This window comes from Mesoplodon bidens, assembly GCF_964165515.1.
Source record: "Mesoplodon bidens genome assembly, chromosome: 13".
Lineage (NCBI taxonomy): Eukaryota > Metazoa > Chordata > Mammalia > Artiodactyla > Ziphiidae > Mesoplodon > Mesoplodon bidens.
Genome location: NC_138169.1, coordinates 21,282,810 through 21,306,551, shown reverse-complemented (window position 1 = coordinate 21,306,551; position 23,742 = coordinate 21,282,810). Strand labels below are relative to the sequence as shown.

Here is a 23,742-nt window from a genome sequence, read left to right as displayed (position 1 = left end):
GTGATGTACTGTGCCCAGGTCCAAAGGAGGAAACAAGTCAGAGGCTTCTGCTAATGTTTGCCTGGTGCCCACGAACAAGGGCCAGCAGTACCTGAGCACCTGAGCTTGGGACCATGAGCACATGCCAGCCCTTCTCTTCTCAGGCCCACTTGCAAATGGTCAGAGCTATCTCAAGGCTCTCCCACGATGTGGAGGCCAACTCCTTGCTTGTTAAGAGAAGCCGCCAGGGAAAGGGGCTTCCCCATCTCCTCCCCCCCAGGAGAAGCATCTGCTCTGGAGGGAAGGACAGACATACCTGATTAGAATCCCATCACAGCCGCTAACCAGCTGTGTGACCTCAGGCAAGTCACTTCACCTCTCTGAGCCTCAGTTGTCTCGTTCATAAAATGGGGCTTCCTTGAGAATTTAACGGGACGGGCTTCCTCCAGGTGGGTCCTGCTTTGCTTAGAGCTGAACCCTTTGTGCCATGTACAAAGCTTAACAACAAAGGAATGTTTAACAAGCTTGTGGCAAATGGGTGACTATTAATAGCTACATGGATCAAGGGCTTAACAAGGAGCCAAGCACTGTTCTAAACGTGTCCCATATATCAGTTCATTTAATTTTTACAGTGAGACATAGACTATAATGATATAATGTGCTCACAAGTGAGCACACTGAGACTTGGCAAAAAAATACTGAATCACTTGTCCGAGGTCACCCAACTAGTAAGTGGCAGAGCGAGGATTTGAACCCAGGCGATCTGAAGCTAGAGCCTGAGCTTATAACCACCGGGTCCCAACTGAAGAGAGAGCAGGGAGAAAAGAGGTGCAATGAAATGCCTATCACTTAGAGTGGCACACCCCTGAGGGGTTGATCCATATCTGTGAAATCGATGCAGTCATTAAAAGCAGAGAAAGCACTCAACAATTGCTTCTGTTTCCCATCTGCAGGGTCTCTGGGATACAGAGATGCACAGAGAGGGGCCCTGACCACAGGGAACGTAGAAACCCCAATGGTACCCAGAGCGCTGCCAACTCTCTTGCAGGAGCACCCAGTAGAGGCTCACGCCAGTGGCTCTCCGGCTCAGGAGATATTCAGATATTTTTAAGTATCTGAATTGCTTTCCAGAATTTAAAAATTGGAGATTTCACATAAAAATCCAGATTCCTGGTGTAGAAAAGTGTTTTCCATTTGGCTGTGTGCTGGTCTCACTTTTTATTGTATGTTTCTGGCCTGGCCCCTGGGGGCATCTGAGTTTGCAACCTCCTCGCGGACAGGGCTGTGGGATGCTGGGGGTGGGGGCATATGATCTCGTTGGCTGACGGCTCAGAGAGAGGCCCAGTCTTGGGAGGGTTTTCTCGTCTTGCTTGGATAAAGATGACTCACGGGGCCAGTATGGGTCTCCAGCAGAGCCAGCTTTCCTTTCCTACTTTGTTTTCATAAAGCAGAAATAGAAGTTTCCATAACGTGTGCAACTCCACCCAGCGCTGGCAGGCTTGGGAAGTCACTGCTGTTTGTGAGCATCCAAGGGAGAGTTTTGGTTGGAAGCCTGCTATTGCTCCCGCGTTCACGAGATGCACAGCAGGACGGCGTGTGCTCATCTTCAAGGTCGGAGCTGCCTGAAGACAGGGACTCCCCACTGGGCCCTCTCTGGGGGAGATGGTCAAGGGGCTGGATCCCCCAGGCCACAGGAGAGCAGAAGAACCAGAGACCTAGTCCAGGTTCTATCCGTCTATCCATCCCTCTATCCTTCCTTCCTGCCTGCCTTCGCTCCTGCCTGCCTTCCTCCATCTACCCATTCAAGGACTGTTTACTGAGACCCTTCTATGTTTCAGACTCCCCGTGCTGTTCTCCGAAGATACAGAAATGGACAAAACACACAAAAACTTCTCTATCCCCACAAAGTCTACAGTCAATTCGGGGAGACAGACATCAAAAAGGTAGTGACAGACGAAAATTAGGGAACAACCGAGGGTCCATGAATAGATTTAGTTTGGCTCATCCTCATCCTAGAATGGGACACCATGTGGCCCTTTAAATGAAGCAGGTATCTGTATGGTGACACAGAGCAACCTCTAATTGAAAGAAGCCAGGGCTCCAATAGTGACTACAGTGTGTCCATTTGTAAAGAACGGAGTCCTTGGCGGGGCTTTCACGGACTTGTACTTGCAAAAAAGGTCTCTGAGAGAATCCACAAGAAATCAGAAACAGTGGATGCCTCAGGGATAAAGCTCGGGTGCTAGGGTACAAGGAGGTGAGAGAGCTTTGGTGCTGTGTAAACGTTTGCTTTTTTGAATGTGTAACTTTTTTTCAATAAAGTGGCAGCGAAATTTAAGGTAGATGGATGGATAGATAGATGCATGAGAGATGAGAGAGAGAGAGAGAGAGGAAGAAGACGAAGAAGAAGAGGAGGGGGAAGGGGGAAGGGGAGGAGGATGAAAAGGAGGAAGAAAGAGGCACCGGGAGAAAAGAAAAAGAAAAAGCCTTTACAAGTGTGGTGGTTTGGTAAGTATTTTGAAAGAGAAATCCTGGCTGCCATGGGGCATTCAGAGAAAGTTTCCCTGAAGACAGGGCACTTGGGCTGGCACACTGAGGATGAATAGGAGTTGCCTTTGTGCAGAGATGGGCACAGATTTCCCGGCACTGAGAGGAGCAGTGGGTCCCCAGGGCCATCCCTCCCCTCTCTGGACCTCAAGTGCTACATCTGCAAAGGAAAGAAGACACCTCTCAGCCAAGGTCTAGGAAACGCTAGCAAGCAGCAGAGGCATGTCTGAATCCAGGCTGTCTTAACCTCTACAAGGGCCCCTCCTTGCCTCCTCTTGGTCCACCTTCCCTGTTGCAATAGATAGAACTGGCCAACACTGGGACAAGCAAGAAAAAGAAAGAAAATCTGCCTGTATATCAAAGCTCACGGTCACTAAACTCCAAAGATGATCTTTGTGTCTCTCTAGGGGGCGGGCGATCCCTTGTACCTTTCTGCCCCTCCCCACCCAATGAATTACGGAGGACAAGCAGGTTAATGTATCTGAGTGGAGGGATGCCAGCTGCTCCTTGTACTGGTGTATGATAATAACAGCAGATATTTCATGAGTGTTAGCTTCATGTCAGGCACTTGGCATGCAAGATCCCATTCCGTCCCCCAGGCAAGCCCAAGAGATAGGTAACTTCGTGGCTATTGATCCCTGTTCATGAGATGACAGTCCTGAGGCTCAGAGAAGTTTAGTTATTTGCTCAAGGCTGCAGAGCTACTAAGTGTTGCAGTGAGAATCTGAATCCAGGTTACGCTGACCCCAGAGTTTGTTCGCTTAACCGCCAACCTTCATTGCTGCCCATCCCTCAGGGGGCCCTTCCTCTCCAGGCATCGAGGCCAGGGAAGGCTGCCTGGAAGAGTGCCATTTAGGTGATGCCTGGGAGGACAAGAGGGCTTTAAATTCCCCCTTTAAGAGAATTAGCCATTTTCCACAAGGAGATTTCCTCAAGAATAAAGGGCCTCAGAGACATTAAAAGGAAACTCATAAAAAATTCATCTCTGAGTAGTAATTGCATCATAAAAAGTATTGAGTTGGAGTGCAAATGCAAATTGGGCCGTGTAAATTAATGATGTAAACAGTTGGATCGAGGGCACACATCCAGAGAATGTCCTACTCCAGCCTCCTCGATGTGCGAGGCAAAGCGGGCAGGGGGGCCATGTGCCCTGAGGTTTGAGGGACATTCTCAGACCATCAGTGGCCACTGTCTCAGACCCCAAATCCTTTAGCGCCTCTTGGAGATGTGGGTGAGCTCTCTGTTTCCATCAGCACTTTCTGAACACCTACTGTGTGCAGGGATGGAGCCCCCTTCTTCCTCCCTCCCTCCCAGTTCACTCCACGTGAACTTGCTCAGACTGGAAAATGAAGACAGATGTTTATTGTGAACTTGTGGGTCCACATGGTTATTCATGTCTTGCTTGGTTTGCTGGGGGTCTTGGCGTGTACCTCCGGTACATTCAACAAGCATGTATTGAACACCGACTATGTATAGGGTGGCGCCCGACCTCAGCTCTCAGAGCCGGTCACAGGAGGTCAGCAGGGACCCAGACAAGACTGGAGGGGTGGGGAGCAGCTCCAGGCAGAGGCAAGCTGGATCACGCCCCTTCTGGAAACCACATGTAGTTGAGTATGGCTGGAAATTGGGGGCTGACAGTAGCGGTGATGAACCTGGGGGGTTAGAACATTCTGGAGGACCTTGTGTGTCTCCCTAAGGAGCTGGGACTTGATTCCCGCTTGGAGAAAATGCAGCCTTCGCTGTCCCCCTGCCAAACTCTGATTCTTGGTCACACAAGAGGTGGGACCTGCAGTTTGTGGGTCTCGTTGAAGTTCAGATGAGGGGCCCCATAACCTTCCTGTGGTTTTTAAACTGTGTTCCATGGCACCCCAAGGTTCTCTGCCTTTCTGGCAGCTCCATGGTGAGGAGTAAGAGTGAGGTTTAAGTGGGCAATGTTCTGGAACCTCCCCTGTTTTAGCCAGATCAGCTCTACCTTTATCATTGTGTGTGTGTGTGTGTGGTTTTAAATTCCGCATAAGATTTCATGTAGAAAGAGATTCCGTTGCTTACGTAAGAATGACTCCCACTTAATGCAGAGTAATGTCCAAATTTTTCAAGACCTTTCATGACCCAGACCAAACCCATTTCTCCAGGCTCAGCTAAACCATTTCCCACCCCCTGCCTCTTACCGCCCTGCACCCCAGCCTCGGGCTACACAGATACTTGCCAAGCCACAGACACTTTCTGCTCCTCTGTGCCTCCACCCCTTTCCTCATCCTGTTCTTTCTTCGAGGCTGACTTCAAATCCTTCTTCCTCCAGGAAGCCCTCTCTGACCCCTTCAAGTGTCTCTGGCATTGCCGATACACCTTGGGTATTCCCCCCAGAGAGCTCTGATCCACCCAGAGTGAGAGCCTCTTTCTGCTGACTTCAAAAGTCTTTGACGTGGTCATCACCGGGGTCCAATACCAGGCTGGGCATTTGGCAGATCCCCAGAAATGAGAGCAAATGGGTACCGGGAAAGAATGGAGAAAGGGTGGGCTTGGAAAATATGTAAGTTAAAGGATGTATGGTCAGATAAATGGATGGGAAGGAGAGGAGACGGGAGGGAGGAAAGATGGAAAGAAGGAAAGGTGGATGGAAGGATGGGAAGGAGGAAGGAAAGAGGGGTAGACGGAAGGAAGGATGGTGGCAGGGCGCACACGCAGACAGCTGGGGGGACGCCACGTTCCACTTTCCCCACCTTCCCAGTGCCCTCTCTGCCCTCACCGCCCTCCCTCCCTCCTGCCTCCATCACAGAGCCAGCCCCTGACATGCCCTCGCCTGCACAGTGATTACTCCTTGAGCAGCCTCCCGTATCCTGTTCCTGCTCTTCCTACAAGCAGAGAAGCAGAAAAATCCATCCTGATGAGGAGGCAGCCACCCGCCCTCAGCCCCCCTCCTCCCCCGTCTTTGCAGCCTGTAACTCTCGAGCACTCAGGCAGAAACAGGCAGTCAATTTTTTCCAGGGTTGAGCGCTGGCTGTAAGCCACAGCCCTGCAGGGTGACAGGGGAGGCGGGGGCCGCTCGGGTGGCAAGACCATTTCTCCTCCATCCTGGGGGCAGCGCCTCATGCCTCACTTGACCAGACGCTGCCAGCTGTGTCATTCAGGGCACATACACCCTCCCTGCCGCCACCACCAGCATGCAACGGGCTCACCTAAGATCCCAGCCCTGTGAAACATCACGGGCAGAGCAGAATTCCCTCTTGGCGTCCATCACACCTTCTCCCCCAGCCCGGCTTCCTGCTCACATGGAAGGCAGCCTCCTTTCACCCCTGCCTGCCCTTGGCCTTAATGGGAGGCTCCCTGGCAGAGGAAAAGGCAAGCGACGTGCTTGTACCCACCCAGGTGTCAAGTGGCTCTTTGCTGTCTCTTTGCTATGGTGGCCACCTAGACATCGCCCCAGCTGCTGCGAGGGCTGACGGCTCCCAGCTGAGCGCCTGGACCTAGCAACTGCCCTTTGCTGGAGAGAGCTGCCTTGTCCAAGGTCAAACCTCCTTCCAGTGTCTGGTCAGTGATGGGGGTACACGGGCCTGGCCTCCTTGCCTCTAGGCAGGATGACTGTAAGAGCCATCTCAGCTCTGGAGCTCCCATGGGATCAGCTGAGACCCTGGGGGAAACTGAATCACACTCCAACTTCTCTCTGCCTCATTCTGCTTGTTTCCCTACCCCCAAAGTATTGATCCTAAGGGTCTCCCTTACTGCATCCCAATAAACCCCCTGCACTCAAAGCCCCAGAGCCTCGGGGTCTGTGTCCAGAGGAGCCAACCTTCAACAGCCTTTTTCGCGTTTGCCTATTTAATCTCTGTAACACCTCTGGCTGGCACACCCCCTGATTCACGTCTCAGAGAAGCAGCCTGCCTTGTCCCGGAAGTACTGAGCGGTCAGGGCTGGGATTCCTCCCCAGCGAGCCTAGCACACTCCCAGGTAGTCAGGACTCTGACTCCCGCTATCTCTGCCCTTAGGAGACAACCCGACGGAGATTCATGATTCCTTTCAGACTTTGGGGAGGCCCCCAAGACCAGGGCTCCCTGCCTCCCTGTCGGGGCACCCGGGTGGAGACACACAGAATCCACCCCAGGATCGGACTCCTCATCGGGTTTGCTCACACTGCCTCTCTTGTCTTCAGCTCTGGATACGGTCGCTCTCCACCTGCCACACTCACCAGTGTCTGGGGGGGCGGGGGTTGGGTCACATGGTGTAATTGGAAGGGCCAGATGCATCTGGCTTCAATCCCGGGCTCTTGGTGGAACGGGCCACCTTACGCTTCTCTGAGCCTCCACGTCCTCATCTTTCAAATGGGCTGTTGTGAGGATTGCGTGGGACAGTGTATACCAAAGACTCGGCCCCATGCCCAGCCCACAGCGGCCACTGAGGAGTCCACATTTCCTCCCTTTATCACTGGTGAGAACATCTAATTTGATGAGGATGATTCATGCCGAGCCCTGTGTCAAACATGTGAATCACATCATCTCATTTAATCATTGCAGCAGCTCTGTGAAGCAGGTACCACTGTCATCCCCACTTCACGGGTAAGAACACAGAGGCTTAGAGGAATGCGGTGGAGAATCCACGGTTCTCAGGTGAGGAAGTGGAGCAGCTGGGACTCGAACCCCTCTGTCCAGCTCCAAAGCCCATGTTCTTCACCACCTGGATTCCCCTCTCCTCCTTCTGGGAGCTCTTGGACCCCCAGCTCTTCCACAAGCCCCCATCCCAGTGGGGTCCCTACAATCTGGAACCTTGTCCCCAGGTGTCCTGCTAAGAAAATCAATGGAAATCATGTGTTGTGGGTATCAGGTTGCTCACACCTTCGCCCCCCTGCCTTCTGTGCTGAAACTGACCCTCCAATAACAGGAAAATCCTGTCCCTGGGCTGGAGCTCAAGTTCTCACAGGGCCTCTGTCGCCAGGAAAGCCGTTTGCATCCTCTCGCAGCTCTAATGCCTTCCAGCCGTGGAGAGGAGAGTGCTGGCCGGCCCTGGCGGTGGCCATAAATCCGTAATTGAACAACGTCTGGGACTACCAGTCTCCATAAAGAGGAACCAGAGGAATGTGGTAAAATTGTTCACAAGGCCACGGGGACTTCCTCTGTGGCTGGGCCAGGGGTCCACACTGCTCCATGCAAGCCCCTTCCCCTGGCCGCCCCTGAGCCAGCTCCTGTGCAGGAAGAACACAGGACCAGGAGTCAGCCAGCCCTGGGTTCGAATCTGGCTCTGTCTGCTGGGGGCTTGGTGATGCCACAAAACCTCTCCTTGCCTCAGTTACCGCCTTCCAACTGAGCATCTTGCTCCCAAGGTAGCATTCTTGTGACAGTTCAATGAGGTAAGGTTTCCCCTACTACAGGTGGAAGAATTCTAACTACAGTTATAAGCTTTGCAGACGTCGCTGTGATTGATTGCAGACAGAGAGGGAGGAGATGGGATGGGTACAACGTGGGGGACCAGAGACACCCATATCAAACCTCCACAGGGGTCTCCACACATCTCCTGCCGATTCCATCCGGGCAGCATATTTGGGTCTTTGGCCAGCCTCCTTTGCCTCATCTCTGCCAGCTCAAAAAGAGGCTACGGGTTTTACCAAGTAGATTACCTGGCACTTAGCTGATGAAATAACACCCTCCCCCCACCAAGATATCGATCAGCCACTGGCAACCGTAGAGCTTGCAGCAGCCTCCAGACAGTTTAAAAAGAAAATCAACCATTAATAAAATTGAATGGTTGGGGGTGGGAGGGAGGGAAAGAAGAAGGGGAGGAGCTGGAGGGAGGGGGTTGGGAAGAAGCGGACACAAGGAAGAAAACTGGGAGAAAAAGTGCCCTTCTGATTTAAAACCTGCATCGCGGAGGCATGAGGGATTGCTCCACAACAGAACGCTGAGCACACGTGTCTGCTAAATTAAAAGTGAAGACTGGACGTCTGCATGACACGAAGGACAGAGGTTGCAAACTCAGGGCAGCCCCACAGGGTGTCTTTTTTGTTCCGCATATGCTTTATTTAAATGGAATTTGCTGCAATATTTTTCAAATGGGAGTTTTCATATAAAAGTCTAGATTTCTGGAATCTCTTGCAAAATTGGGACACGTAGTAATGCTGGGCTTGCATTCCTACAAGGCAGCAGCCGGGTAGAGTGATAGCAGCTGTCCCCGTGGGTGGGACACGTGGAGTCCGGCTTGCTCGGCCCCCATCCGACCCCTGCACTCTCTCCTGTGAGTTACCAGGGCTTTTGAGCTTCAGACCCTGATCCAAAGTCGGACCTGAATGATGTCAAAAATATATATGTGTGGATGGGGCTCGGGGGTATGTGCGTGAGTGACACACCCTGGATAAGTCCATGCCAAAATATTAACAGAGGTGCCTTTCCTTAAATAGGACTTGATCTTCTCATCCTTTTGTACTTACTACTCTCATCAATAGAAAACAACAGACTTGGCTTTAAGGGAAAAAATCAATATATGCAGAGCTGAGTATTATGTATGCTCACAATGACGGCAATTGTACCAAGAAGGAACAGATAAAATGCCAAACTGCGGTCTTCTCCAAATAGGGGAATTGTGGGCAATTGGAATCATCTTCTATCTTTTCTGCAACAAACCTCTTTCATATTTCTAATCAGACAACTACAAACCAGGTACGTGTGAATTAAAAGCAAATCACGATTAACCCACCTTAACAGAGATGTGATTCTGTGGGAAGATGTCTTATTGGAGGAGGGGCCTTGAGCCTGGTAGGAGGGTTTGTCGGGCACTTCTGAGCCCTTTTCTCTAGGATCTGGAACCCGGTGCAGGAGGACACGCTGTCAAATGGCTCAGGCATGTTGTTTCGGTCCCGGACCTCAGATCCCCGTCTCTGAAAGCAGAAGAACACAGTAAATTCCTCATAGGGAAGAAAAGGGGAGGCTAGCGTTTTTTATAAGGTCCTATGCGGCAGGCATGGATTGGCATGTTCTCACACATGTGTGTTAACTAAAAAGCCTAGGGGTTGATAAACCAGGCTCTCAATTCAGCCGCGTCCTAGCTCTGTGACCTCATGCAGGCCACTTAACCTCTCTGAGCCTCATTCTTTCTATAAAATAGGGGTCAAACTGACCTCATAGGGTTGGAGGGAGGATTAAGTGAGGAAAAAAATCACATAAAGAGCAGTAGACAGTCAAAAATAACTAGCCATTATTTACATTATACTATTGATGCTATTTTTAAAAACCACCTACTGTGTGCCTGTCAGTGGTGGGAAATGTTTCCCACTCATATCCAGTCAGCCTCCCACAACAACCCAGCAAGTCTGAGGCCATGATGACCCACTCTAAGAAGAGGAAACTGAGTCTTGGTAAGGGGGGGTGACTCATCAGGGATGGCTGTCCCCACAGAGATCAGGTCTGTGTGACTCACAGAAGACTCACTGGCACTGACCACCGGCCCCTGCCCGTAGGAGGCTCTCATCAATGTAGCATTTAAACTGAGATCATCTGAACGTCTACTGAGTGCCCGTGTAAACAGGAGCAGGAATTCTGGAAACAGACCAGATTCAAGAGCTCCCTCCTTCATCACTATACGGCTCAGGCCAGCGCCTTTACCTCGGAGCCTCAGTTTTACGGTCTGTCAAATGGGCGTGCCAATGGGATCCTTGTGAGATTTCATCAAGATGGTAAATGCGTGTAAGGACTTCGTGGAATGCAAGGAGTGATCGATCGTGGTGTAACTATCCCCACTTTACAGATAAGGAGAGTTGTACCCTGCACCATCCACTCATTTCCTTCTTCATCTATCCATTCATTCCCTCCTTCATCCCTTAGCTTGTTTACCAGAGCAGCACATCCCTCTACCCAGGGCTCTAGAAGTATCAGCGCCCCTGAAATGCATGTGGGAGACAGAGGCAGGGAGCAGGTCTCCCCCGACCCCAGGCCTCCTTGTCTCTCGCTGCCGAAAAGGCAGCTGCAGCCAGACATTTGGAAACCATTACAAACATCCCCGTCTGATTCTGTTCCCCCCTGTGCGTAGCTTAAAGCAACAGATTCCAAGGAATTTTGGCTGCGTTCCTTGGCAGAGGGAGACCCAGAGGAATGATGAAGAGAGCTCTCTCCTCTCCACGCCATCCACACATGGTCCTCTTCATGTCAGGGTCCAGAGCAATGGGCAGCAAACCCAGAGGGGTGTGGGCAAGAGTTAACGCCAGGAGGACTTGGGTCTCAGCCCGGACACGGCCACGTCCTGGTGGAGCCACCTCTCTGAGCCTCAGTTTCCCTATCTGTAAATGGAAATAGTCATAGTATGAAGACTCACTACCCTTATTGTGAGGAGCCCACCAGTCAATATCAATTAAATGCCTGACACATGGTAGGTGTTCAAGAAATTCTATTTCTCTCCCGTTCTCATTTCAAGGTTGCCTTTGATGTGACCAAGAAAGCAGGGAGGTGGATTAAATGAGAGCTTGGTGCAGCAGTGAAGTCCCAGCCTGCTGGATGCCCTCGACAAAGTCACTTTCCATCCCTGTGCCTCAGTTTCCCCAGACTTCCAGCTCTCGCACCCTTTCTCTGCATTGGTGCCCTGCCCGACAGGGGCTCCCAGCATGGCCCTAGCCTAGGTGGCCCTCCAAAGCCCTCCGAGTCTTCCTCTTTCCCCTCCCTCTCCTCCATCATTTTCTCTCATTTTTTTCTGTTTCCTTGTTCTCCCTCTTTTTCCTCCTCCCTCTGTCTCTCTTTCTCCCCTGTTCCTTTGGTTACATCTTCTCATGTGTTTCCTTTGCTCTTCTCCCTCTCCATCCTCCCTCCTCAATCCCCATGTCTTTTTGTCTGTCTCTTTAAATGTCTGTGTCTCTCTCTCGCTCTGTCTGTCCCTCTTTCCTACTCGTGCTTTCTCTCTCTCTCTCTCTCACTCTCTCTCTCCCCCTCTCCCACTCACTCTCTCTCTCCCCCTCTCCACCCCATCACTTTGTTCCCTGCCCCTCCATGCATCTCTGCCTCTCTACCCATCTCTTCCCAACTCCCACCTACCTGCATCCATTCACTTCAACCAGCCTCTCCCAGGAAATCGCCACAAGCCCATTCATCCCAAAAGGAGCCAGGACTCTGTCGGGAGCCACAGCGTTCCCTGATGAGGCTCCGATGAGCGATTTCTCTCCGCACTGAGTCACTGAGCTCTATTAGACCGGTTCCTACAGGGCTGCCCTGTATATTCTCCATCTGCCCCTCAGCTTCTCCCTCATCTGAATCACCCAGCCCTGTACTCTGTGAACGTAGCTTCTGCAGACCACATCGCCTGGCTCACTCAGCCCTGGCTTCTGGATGCAGATCCCGAAGGGGCTCAGGGTGTGGAAGGCAAGGGAGACTGGGGAGTTTGTTGTCCTGACTCCGCCCCTGCAGTCCAGGCCCTGGTGGGCAGCTATCTCCTGCAGCCACACCTCTCTCCAGGTCCCAGTAACACCCCTTCTCTCTCCTCCAGGCCTCGGGGTACTAATGGCTCCCCTCTGTTGCCAGCCCAGAGGTGCTGCACCATCCTTTTGGGCCCCCTTAACTCTGGCCACACTCTGATCCTTCCTCCCTTCATTACATGTCCCCTTGGTCACCCCAGGTTGAGTTGCTACTTGTTTCCTGCTGTGACACAGATGGATGCAAATTCTCTCCTTCTGCTGAACTCCTCGTGCCATCTTCTCCCCCTCTTCTCTCCTCTCACCCCTCCCCGCCCCTCTGCTCACACCCACCCTCCCATACTGGGCCCAGATCTGCTCCCCAGACTGGGAGCTCCATAAGGGACAGACCTTGCCTAGACCTCCCAGGCCCCCTTGCTCAGTCCACTGCACTTAGTCAGCTCTCAGGGGCTGTTAAGGTATCACTGAATGAATCAGGGCAGTGGGGGAGCAAGATCGTGGCCAGCATGCCAGCAAGTCAGGTGTGTCTGCAGCACTGCCTGGGATGCTCAAAGGAGTCCACTCTGGTCCTGTCCCTCCCCCTCCACGGGCATCCTGTCAGAGCCCCTGCAGCCCTGCGGTGGGGGGGGGGGGTCCCTGACAACGGGGCGCTGCCAGGCTCCAGCTCCACCAATTCCACAGCACCTCTCCACACGCCCCGAGCTCACGGATGGGAGGGCTCCCCAGCTCCTGGCGCCTGTTCAAGCTGCCTGGTGAACTAAATTGATTTTTTATCGTTGCTCTGGAGCGAGCTTAATGAATCTGTTAGTGACGGCCGCCTGCCCCAAACGCCTCCCAGTGCCTGTGCCTCTAGAACCGCTCTTCCTATGAAAGAAAAGGAGTTATTTAAGGTTCAGCCTGTGCCCCTGAGAGCATCTGGGCATCAACTGTGCCATGCCTCATTCTTCCTGGGGTGTTTCCCATACTGGGGCAAGGCTCTAATGTGAGTTAGAGACGGAAAGGCAATGCAGAGGTTTAGTTTCGTACACGTGTGCCTAGGGACCAACTGTCCATCTGTACATCCATCCATCCATTCATCTATCTACCTATTCACCTGTGCATTCACCCATCCACCCAACCATTCATTCCACCGCCCCCCCAGCCATCTGTTTACCTACCCATCCATCCATTCATGCATCCATGCATGCATCCATCCACCTATCTTGCAATCCATTCATCCATTCCTTCATCTATCCATACATTTATCCACCCAACCACCCATCCATCCATCCATCCATCCATCCATCCATCTATCCATATGTCCACTCACTAATCCATGTATCCACCCATCCACCCAACCATTCATCCACCCATCCATTCATTTGTTTACCGACCTATCCATCCATCTGCATCCATCCATCCACCTATCTTTCAATCCATTCATCCATCCCATCACCCATCCATACATCTATCCATTTACTCATCCAACCACCCATACATCCATCCTTCCATCCATCCCTCCATTCATCCATCCCTCCATTCATCTACCCATCCATCCATAAACCCATCCATCTCTCCATTGTTTCATTTATTTCTTCATCCATTTGACTTTATACATACTTATTATGAAACCCAACATCCTTACTGCGGTCTACAGGGTACCACAGAACTGCCCCTGAACCTGTTTCCCTCCACTCTCCCCTCTCACCCCACTCCAATCACTCTAACATTGCTGCTGCAGGCCCTTTGCATCTGCTCTCTCCTCTGTCAGAAACTCTTTCCCCGACACCCCCATGGCTTACTCCCTTCCTTCGCTAGGCCTCTGCTCAAACTTCACCACTTCCAAAAGGCCTTCTCTGATCACTCTCGATATAAGTTAGCAACTCCCTGTCACTCTTTATCCTTTATCCCCCTTTTAATTTCCACAGAGTGTTCCTTGCCTTCTGACATTATATCATAAATTAATTTATCTTGTTCAGTGACTATTGTCTTCCACTAGAATGAAGTTCTATGAAGATAAGGGCTGTGCCGGTTCCACTAGCCACTGTATCCTATGTTCTAGAACCATGCCTAGTCTGTAATCGATACTCAGGAAGGTTGATTTACTGAATCAATTATTTCATTAGCTAATACATGCTCTGTCACTTCTGTCACATACTAAGCACTGAAATGAATGGTCAACAAAACCAGGCAGAGCCCTTCCCCTTACAGGACACTAGCTCCCTGGAAACACATGACGAAGGAGGAGACCGAGCCAAACAACCACGCACGTGATTGTAAAACTCTGGGCTAACAGCCTTGAGCAAGGTCACATGGGGTCTATAAACATTTTGAAGTTGTTTGTGTGTTTTTTGTTTTTTTTTTGCTCGCATCCCCAAGGCATCCTGTCGGCCCACATCACCCACGGAGATGCTGGTTGAAACTAGAACCTGACTTCTCAACACTTTGCTGCTCTTCTCAAGCCTCCAGCTCTGCTCAGCCCTCTCCCTGTTCCTCCAGGCCCTCTGTCGGCAAGGATAGAGGAGACAGAGGGCGGGCGGGAGTGCTTGTGCCTCTCTGAGTTGGTCCCAGGCCTGGCTCAGAGCATGGATGTAACTGGGTTCATTCTCCCTCTTTTTCTTCTTCCATCCAAGCCGGGAGCCAGGCCCGTGGTGCTGCCCTGCCTCAGGGAGAAGGTGTTTAAATAAGCCGGGGGCCCTTCCTATGTTTTATGAGGTGTCTGAGTCCCCCAGAATGGTACTGGATACCCTGAAGGGTAAAGGGAATGGAGCACACATTTGGGGACAACAGGGATGCAGGAGGAGCACCCCAAGACCAAAATGAGGTTGGGGGCTGGATGGTGGGGAAGGTGGGGACCTGACCTGAGTATCTTGGGGATGTTACCAGACCTCAGGAGGCACAATTGTGGGTGCACCAAGGGAGGTATAATGCTGGCCACAAGAGCTCCCTGAGACCTCCTTCCTCAAGATCCCCATGCCTGCAGCTTGAGGATGGCCAATGGCTGTAGCAGTTCATATTTCTCCAAAAGGGCCACAGCAATATTTCCAATCCTTTCTGCTCTTCAAAAGCTTTGCCACACCCCATCAAGAAGTGGTATCTATTCCCCTTCCCTTTGACCCTGGGAGGATTTGTGACTGCTCTGACAACTAAATTTCATTTAATAGTAATGGCATGTGACTTCGGGGGCTAGGGGGACACAGTTTCTACCTGGACCTCTTTTTCTTGGGATGCCCAGGCTTGGAACCAGCCACCATGTTGTGAGGAAGCCCAGGCTCCATGGAGAGGCTGTGAGTGGATGTGCTGGCCTATCGTCCCAGCTAAGTTCTCAGCTTACAACCCTCATCAGCCGTCGATTAAGCAAGTAAGTGAGATTTCAGATGATTCCAACTCCCAGCCTTCAAGCCTTCTGGTTGAAGTCCTAGAGATCATGGAGCAGGGACAAGCCATCCCCGCTGTGGCCTATCTGAACTCCTGACCCACAGACACCATGAGCATAATAAATGCTCAGTGCTTCATGTCACTGAGTTTTGGGGTGATTTTTTTAACACAGCCAGAGTAACTGGGACAGCAAGTACATATAATACAGCTCCCAGTGGGCCAGCCACTGTGCTAAGCATTTTACAAATATTTACTCAATCTTCAAAACTTCTAGAAGTCCTATTCATATCTCCATTTTACAGGTGAGGAACTGAGGCACAGAGGAAAAGTAACTTGCCCAAGGCCACAAAATAAGTGGCTGAGTTGGGATTTGAACCCAGGCAGTTTGACTCTAGGGCTCATACTCTTAACAACTAGCCAGGGCAGCCTGGTGCAATTTGCATCCTCAGGGCAGTGGTGGAAATGTAAGGTTGATCATTGGAGCCCCACGTTGTGGAGGTACAACCTCAAGGGCTTGCTGTCCCTTGTAATCAAAATTGGAGGTCTTTACAACTCTATAGGATAGGACTTCACTGTTGAATGCAAGTTGATAAATAGCAATATCCAGCAAACTAGGGATGGATCAATGGATGGATGGATGGATAGATAGATAGATAGATAGATAATGGTAGTTGGTGGTACGTTTTTTTGTTTGTTTTGTTTTTTTCTGGTTTTTTTAATGTATATAGGAGTTATAGCTTAATGATAAATGTTTTTTCTGCAGGATCTGAGAAAGACAAACTACAGATGGAGTCCCAGCTCCCTGTTTCACCAACTCTCTCAAAGCCTCAGTTTCCTCACCTGTAAAATGGTCATGACCTTATCCCTCTCAGGGGATGTGACAAAGATTCATGGAGATAACACTTCTAAAGCACTTTTCGCAATGCCAGCACCTCGTAAATGCCAGATTCCTACTCCGCCTCCATCCCCTTGTCTGTGCCCTTTCCTCATCCTTTCCCAGCTTCCACACCCCCTGCAGCTGACCTGCGGCTGTCTCAGGCAGCAGGGGTCCCCCGACTCCCCACTGCCCTCGAGCTGGTGGTCACAGAAGTATGTCTCCCTCTAACGTGCGATGCCAGGCTTGCTGGCAGCCTCCAGCGCCGAGCACAGCTGCCAGGCCGGCACGCCTCCTTCCTCACAGCTGCTGGGATGTGACCTTGTCTATCAGGCGGCCCCGGAAACCCGCTGAGTATGCTCCCAGCTTGGTAGGTGACATAAATATTTTTCCAACATGCAGGCAACAATCTGATTGGTGCCTTCCCCAGAGTGCCAAGCTCCAAGCTTGGGGCTGCAGAAGCAAAAAGGAAAAAAAATTCCTTTTGCCAATGAAGTCTGGCTCCTTCCTTCACTGAAGTGTTTAACTCTTCCTGTCTCTTGTTTGTTTCCTTGTTTACTCCAAGTTCTAACCCAAACAGCTGACATTCAGCAGGATTTTGGGAAATGCTTACACTCGTTAGGACAGCACTGGCCCTCCCCTCATGGAGCCAAAAACCAATCTAGGGCAGCATCTCAGACTTGAGTGTGTATTAGAAACCACCCAAGGTGAGAATAACATAGTGGCTTAAAATTTAATTTAAAATATTTTTTAAAGGGTCCTTATCTCTCAGAGGTAGATGCAGCACTATCCTAAGATGAAATGGCAGGGTGTCTAGATTTGTTCCAAAATAATACAGGAGGCAGCTACACAGGGAGAGTAATGCTATTGCTTCTAATTTCCAGATGATAAAACTGAGGCTTAGAGAGACTGGGCTGGACAAGGTACCTCAGCCAGGGAGTGCTGGTGGGCGGATTTGAACCCAGGGAGTGTGTCTCCAGAGCCTGTAGATCCTGAGCTCCTGGTAAGACACTGTCTTCGCTTCTTCACTGACCGCTTCCCTGGGTGTCACGCACCTGGAAACCAACCCAGAGAGTCACACGCAGGGCGTTCTGTAATTCTATCTCATAAACAGATGCAAATCAGGTCCTTGAGCAAGACAGGAATTTTCCTGCTTTGAAAATGGAAAACAGTGGTGTGATTTTTGTAGCTACCATCTCTTGAGCAGGCGCCCAGTGTGTTCCAGCCACAGTGGAAAGCAATCCACGTTTGTTATGTCATGGACGGCTCACAACTCCTTCAGGGAGACCGGACAGTAGTTTAACTTCTAAAATACACAGCACTCAGCAACATTCAGGGAGCGCCTTGCCTGAGGTCACACACAGGTATCTGGGGGCGAGGGGAGTCTGCCGGACTCCCAAGCCCAACCGGATCTCCTTCCATCCACCGGGCTGCCTGGAGATGGATACAGCCCTTCACCCTGGGGATACAGGACACTATAATGAGAATGCAGTCAGTGCAGTTTTTACAGAAAACTCAGAAGGTGTCTCACCAAAGCAGCGTCTTGCATCCAGTTTGAGTTAATTTCAAGGGCAAAGCATTAAAAGGTAAATGGACATAGGAAGGGCTACAGCAGGCACACCTACTGAGGAGTGCTGAATACCCGATCATTTGATGGCCTAATCTGCTATGACGTGGGCCTCACGATCTTCTGGAGGAGGGAGGTCAGTGTGCTCCTCATCCCCTGGTGCCCCCGTGATGCTGAGCCCTCCCTGGCCTCTAAGAAGACTGGAGAGCGTTCTCAACAGAGCTCCCAGAGAAGACCCTTCCTGTACTTTGACAACCTCCCCCAAGGAGAATGGCCTTTATTTTGGGGGGTGGGGGAGGGGAAGGAATATCAATCTAGATTCTCACTTTATACAACAAAATTAATTCCAGATGAATTTTGTAAATGCAGAGCCAAATGTAAAAATTAATGAAATTTTGAAGATAAAAATGGAGAGTTAAGGATACCACAGAGGGGAAGGCATTTCTTAAGCAGAAAGAAACAAAGAAATGAATCACAAAGGAAGGGAAAATTGGATAGATTTGTGTACCTGAAATGAAATAGAAAAAAGAAGGTGTAACTAAAGACAATAAATGAAATTAAAATCCAGCTGACAGAAAGAGAAAAACAAATACCGTATGCTAACACATATATATGGAATCTAAAAAAAAAAAAAAAAATGGTTCTGAAGAACCTAGGGGCAGGACAGGAATAAAGACCCAGATGTAGAGAATGGACTTGAGGACACGGGGAGGGGGAAGGGTAAGCTGGGACGAAGTGAGAGAGTGGCATGGACATACATACACTACCAAATGTAAAATAGCTAGCTAGTGGGAAGCAGCCGCATGGCACAGGGAGATCAGCTCCATGCTTTGTGACCACCTAGAGGGGGTGGGATGGGGAGGGTGGGAGGGAGATGCAGGAGGGAGGGGATATGCGGATATAAGTATATGTCTAGCTGATTTGCTTTGTTATACAGCAGAAACTAACACAACATTGTAAAGCAATTATACTCCAATAAAGATGTTAAAAAAAATCCAGCTGAGAAACAGATGAAAAATATTTGCAACACTTACGATAAACAAATGGCTAGTGCCCCCCATATTTTTTACCAGGCTCTTGCATATCAAACAGAAAACACTAAAACCCTAGGAGAAAAAATGTCAAAGGAAATGAACAGTTCCCAGAAGAAGAAATGTAAACGACGGATGGACCCATGAAAAAATGTATATAGACAATCTCACAAGAAGCAAATTCTTGGTTTGGCACAGATTTTAATGAGTTGATTCTGTATTGGCGGGAGGAAGGTGAGCTAGGTCCCTTGACCAACACTGGAGAGGGAAATCACCTTTCTTTTTTTTTTTTTTGGTCACACCTCAGATCAGAGATCAAACCCGTTCCCCCTGAAGTGGAACCGCAGAGTCTTAACCACTGGACGGCCAGGGACGTCCCCGGAAATCACCTTTCTGGAAGGCATCTAGTTACGTAACAAGAGACTTAAATTTTCTGTTTCTGACCCACTAATACCACTTCCAAGAACCCATTCTCAGGGAAGATCATGGGTACGAAGATTGAAACCATCCCAAATATTTCCACTACATCATGGATTGTACCTACAATGGGATTCTGTACTGCTCTTTAGAAAGCTGTTAAAGACTAATGATTAAGATAGAACGTGGTAAAAATCTCGTAAACAAAAACTGCATTTTCGAAATGATGTTGAATTTTCGAATGAAGTTGACAGATGTGAGCACGTGGCTGTATGAACCTGCGTAAATGCAGAAATATTAGTGGAAGGATATTCACCATAAAATTAACAGTGGGTTTGGGAATTGGGGAGAGTGTTTAATATTCTTCCTTATATTTTTATATGTTATAAATGTTCTATTATAAGCACATATTATTTTTGTAATAAGGAAAAATTTTAAGCCAATCCAGTAAAATTAGAAAAGCCGCCCTCTACTTGGGGCCATCTGGGCAGGTAGGAGCCTCAAAAGATGCGTAAGGTAAGGCAGGGTTTCTCAACCCTGGGTCAGATAATTCTTTGTGGTGGAGACTGTCCTGTGCGTTATAGGATGTGTAGCAGCATCCCTGGCCTCTACCCACCAGATGCTAGTAGCAAACTTTCCAAGTTGTAACAAGCAAAAAGGTCTCCAGACATGGCCAAATGTCTCCTGGGGGGGAGGGGGGACAAAAATCACCTCTGGGTGAGAACGAGTGCAACCAGGAGTAAGGAAGGAGCACTCTTCATCTGTTTGTTCTGGGGGTGATATTCATCTATCCTTTTGTTCACTCATTCATTCACTGAGCAGACATTTTCAGATCCTGGCTCTGTGAGCTGGGAGGGAGACCCGAGTGCTAGTCCCATGTCAGATTCTCACACTGTGACTTTAGGAGAGTCGTCTAAGGCTCCTTTATTTGTAAAACACTCCCTGAGACCCTGGCCCTGCCATAGGGAGTGTGCAGCCAGGGACAGCTCCACATAACTCCAGGCTCTGCCCTCAGGAGGCCACAGACTGGGAGAGACAGCCACTATACAAATGGCTATATTTGTTCAGAGGGATGGGTGCTAACAGGGGCCTGTGAGTGGTGATGGATGAATGGAAGAGAGAGACTCTGTCAGGGGTAAGGATGGTGGCAATGCCTTTAAGGATAGCCCTTTACACGTGCACCACACTTTAAGTGGATCTTCAGAGTCTTGGCAGGAAACTGATGGTGCATTTGGTGGGGTAACCTAGGAGAGTTTAAGAATGGGGTACTTTCAAAAGCGAGGGAGGGGGAGAGGGAAAGCAACAGGGGATGATGATGCAGCAGCACCTGGGGGCAGCAGCAGCCTAGAGCCCATCCATCCCTAGGCCTCAAGGAGTCACAAGAGGGACTGACACTGGGTCCTGGAGAGAGCTGTGGCTGCCACTGTGGGAGAGAGCCACCCAGCAGGAAGGGAGGTGTTGGGTAGGGCCACACAGCCACTGTCAACCCAGAGCCAGGCAGGGAGGGAGCAGAAGGAAGAAATATCTCAGCCTCACTCTACTCCTGCCCTCCAATTTCCTGACATTGCCTCCCACTGGCCAAACCATACAGGGCACAAGAGAGCAAGGGAGCCTGCTGATACAGCCCACGTGGGTCCGCTACCTGAGTCAGACTGCAGATGGAGAAGGATAAAGAGGCTCGAGAGGGGCATTCAGACGTCCAGGGCAGAAGGCACTATCTCTTGCCTTCTCGTTCCATCCCTACGACAATCCTGCAAGGTAGATTTTATTATCCACCTTTTATATAAGAGGAAGCTAAGGTTCAGAGAGGTATAGTGATTTTCCCAAAGTCATACAGCCAAAAGGGATGGAGCCGGGATTGAAAGCATGGTTTGCCTGAGTTTCTGAGCTCCAGGCTTTATAGTTAGGAGAATCTGGGTTCAAATCCCAGCCCCCTCCACTTATTAGCTTTTGACCTTGGGTAACACCTGTGTATCTCTGAATGGACCAATCTGTAAAGTGGTGCTCGTGACTCCTACACCAGTGGAGCCCTTGCTGAGTGGGAAGGGAGCTAATTCAGGCAGAGGCCTGCCCCACTTCCCACTGGGTAGTTATTAACCAGAGCATCAGACTCTACATTAGGCAGGGGGCAATTTGTCTGCCTCTTCCGCCACCTGCAGAATCGATCTCCATGCTCAGCTGCCTCATTGAGATTCAGGTCCTCAGCTCTGGGACTCCATCCCAGTGTCTGGTCAATAGCTTATATTTTTAATTTGTCAATAATCAGTTGGGACCTTGGCCAGTGCCCCGCAGATGGCTCAGCAAGATCGCTCAGCAGTGGGGAGAGGAGAGGAGAGGAGGGCAGTGTGCGTGAAGGGGAACAGACCCTGAGCTGGGCTGATAAACCCAGGTGGGGATGGGGGACAGCTGGGTACCCACAGCAGCCTGACTTTCCAGGCCATGGCCTGGGTGTCAGGAGACCTAGGGAGTCATGGATAAGTACACAAGCCTCAAGTCAACAAAACCTGGGTTCAATTCCAGCTCTGCCGCTTTAAAGATAGGTGGCCTTGACCAAGAGACTGGCCTCTCAGAGCCTTTCTTTCCCCATTTGTCAGGCGGCTGCCATAATAACAACACATAACCCATAGGGTTGTAGAACAGCCACATGAGTTAATAAATGTGAAGTGCCTAGGACAGTGCCTGGCATATTATACACATTAACTATTGAGTTTTTGTCAAACAAGAGAGACAATTTGTAAATAAACAGTGATTTTTCAGTGCACTTGCTGATTCCCAATACAGAGGGGGAGCCTGACACTCACAGAGGGGAAATGATCATCCCCAGTTTACAGACGAGGAAGTTGAGGCTCAGAGAAGCCAATTCACTTTCCCAAGGTCACACAGCTGGGGTACAGTAGAGCCAGGGCTGCAAACCCATGGAGTCCAACCCCAGGCCTCCTGCTTCTAATCATCCTGCAAAAGACAGATTCTACAACTTAAGTGTCCAAAACAAAGAGGAAAACGATACAGCTTTACCTCCCTCCCTCCATTCTTGGGCTTTTTTGTGAATAAGTGTATTGCTTCCTTTTCTCTCTGACAAGGAGGCACCAGTGCCCACCGGAGGGCAGGGAGGTGAGGACAGCGGGAAAATCTGTTTTCCTCATGAGTCTTTACCCATCCTGTCACTAAAAAAAAAAAAAAACTCAGTTCCTACCCATCCTGTGCCCTTCCCAATAAAAGAGCCCAGGAGAGACCAGGAGTACTGGAACAGGGGTGGCTGAAGAAGCCGGCATTGCCCCAGGAGGGAGTAGGGGTCTTCCCAAGGTCAAAGGCAGACAGCATTAGAGCCAGGATATGAACACAGGACATCGACGGCCAGTCCAGGGCTTTCTTGGCTGTCCGTGTCTGCTTACCTGGTCCTTTGCCTCTAACATCATGAGTGCCTGATTCCCCATTCTGCTGTCACTGTTGGTGCCTCTTCTTGTGGACTTCACTGTCAGGCTCCAATGGACAGGGAGATTCTCAAAGACAAGCCAGGCAAATGCCCCAACACCCTGTGGGCTGTCCGGCAGGCTCCAGAGGTACCCATGCTTCCCCGGCTTTCCCCTCTGCAGCCTCTGGGACCCACACAGCCCTGGAGATTTCCTCCTCTTTTCTTCCTGCCAGGCTGCTCATTCTCCAGAGAACCTACCCCCTGAGTCTGATCTATTGAAGGAAGCTTTTCCACCAGAAAACTCCCCAGACACCAATAGAATCCCCCATAGGTAGAATTCGGAAGCTGCTAAATGCACCCAGAGGCTCCCCGAGCCCCTGGGACCAACTGCGAAGTGTAGATCACAGGCGGAATCACATATGCCCCAGAACATGAGTTCCTCGGGAGCCTCAGTGACCACCTAGCTCCCTTCCAATTGAACAGAGGAAAAACTGAGGCTTGTAGATGGGGAGTGACTTGCTGAAAGATACAGAACCAGCTGGTGCAGAGCCGGGATTCTCTTCTCTGTGTGTGGCACCCCTCACATCCTCACTGATGCTGGCAGTAGTGGGTGGGCCAGAGCAAACCCATCCTCATGGCTGCAGACAACTCCAAGGGAAGCAGGCTTTCTTGAGAGCCTCCTAGTGTGGAGATTTCTCAGACTGTGGTGGATGGAGTAAGGAGAGTGAGTTTTGTCTATGCTTTGCTGTTAGCTTGCTGAGTAAACCCAGGAAAGTCTCTTTCCCTCTAAATCCTAGTTATTCCATCTATAATGGGTCATAACAAGTCATCAGAGTAATCAGGAGGATGAAGCACCATCATCATCATCATCATCATCATCACCTTTTCCTCCTCCCTTTCCTCCTCACCTCCTCTCCCTTATTCTCCTTCTTCTTTTTCTTTGCAGCTCTCATTTATTAAACACTTGCAGCATACTCAAGACATATTTCAAAAAAAAGTTTGTAAGAAGCTGAGGAGGAAGTTCTTATTACCCTGCTTTCCAGGTGATGAAACTCAGGGTTGGAAAGATTTATTTGCTTGTCCTGCGTCACTCTAATATCCCCAGAGAAGCAACCAGCATTTGGACCTGAGCAATCAGACAGTCAGCAACCTTAACCCCTGCCCAACCCTCCACCCATGCAGAAG

The 23,742-nt window shown here is 50.2% G+C and overlaps 1 protein-coding gene across 12 annotated transcripts in view; it reads right to left on the bottom strand.

Moving 5' to 3' along the window:
* The window catches only part of LOC308626584 (uncharacterized protein), a 372,052-nt gene that overhangs the window by 158,392 nt on the left and 189,918 nt on the right, over positions 1-23,742 (bottom strand). For 11 of the 12 annotated variants that reach the window (XR_014017269.1, XR_014017270.1, XR_014017271.1 and 8 more), the window contains one exon: positions 9,205-9,385. The gene's annotated coding sequence lies outside the window, so the exon portion shown is untranslated. Of the gene's footprint in view, positions 1-9,204; positions 9,386-11,525; positions 11,686-23,742 lie in introns of those variants that run through there. The other variant, XM_081251812.1, reaches the window with a different exon arrangement.